An 836-nucleotide genomic window follows, 5' to 3' on the forward strand; every position below is an offset into this window, starting at 1 on the left:
GCCACCACATAATTCACACCCAACCTTCATACCATGGATGTCTTTGTCCATCTTCTCTAGATGTCTACCAAATTTGTCTAACTTACCATTAATCGAAGCATAGTCATCGTAAGCACCGGCGCTTGTGACTGAAGAAGGATAACGAGATAAATCATTATCCTCATGCCACTCATGAGAGTGCTCAGCTTTCTTTTCAATTATCTCATAAGCCTCTTGTTCTGTTTTGTCCATGAGACTATCCCCTGCAACTGGATCAATAGTAACACGGGTGTTGATATTACACCCCTTATAGAAAGTTTGTACCTTGTGAAAGGTATCTAACTCGTGTTGAGGACAAGATCGCAACAAACGGCTGAAGCGATTCCAAGCTTCATAAAGAGTCTCATTAGTCTTTTGACGAAACTGAGAAATCTCTTGTTGAAGTCGAGTGGCCTGGGATGCAGGAAAGTACTTGCTTAAAAACATCTCTATCAACGTATTCCAATTCTCGATTGTCCCTTCAGGTAAACTATCCAACCAAACTCTAGCTTCCCCTTTTAGAGACCATGGGAAAAGCTTCAAGTAAATAACGTGATCATGGACATTCCTAATCTTGAACAACCCACAAATCTGCTGAAAAATACGAAGATTCTCGTTAAGAACCTTATGTGGTTCACCTTCGAACTGACATTTGGTCCCAATCATACTGATACTGGGGCCCTTAATCTCGAAATCATCAGTAACTTCCGGAGTTCTGATAGTATTACCCTGTACAACTCAGGTGGCCTGCATCCTTTCCGCCATGCTCTGACTTTGTTGTGCCATTTGACGAACTATGAAAATCTCTGGCTGAACTG

General features: G+C 41.7%; 1 non-coding gene across 1 annotated transcript; it reads left to right on the top strand.

Annotated features, from left to right (window-relative positions):
* Nucleotides 1-319: 319 nt before the first annotated feature.
* LOC139895515 (small nucleolar RNA R71) lies at nucleotides 320-425 on the top strand. The gene has a single exon (XR_011775951.1). It is a non-coding gene; the product is annotated as a small nucleolar RNA R71 (small nucleolar RNA).
* The last annotated feature ends 411 nt before the right edge of the window (nucleotides 426-836 follow it).

Source organism: Rutidosis leptorrhynchoides, chromosome 2 (assembly GCF_046630445.1).
Source record: "Rutidosis leptorrhynchoides isolate AG116_Rl617_1_P2 chromosome 2, CSIRO_AGI_Rlap_v1, whole genome shotgun sequence".
In the NCBI taxonomy this organism is placed as follows: domain Eukaryota; kingdom Viridiplantae; phylum Streptophyta; class Magnoliopsida; order Asterales; family Asteraceae; genus Rutidosis; species Rutidosis leptorrhynchoides.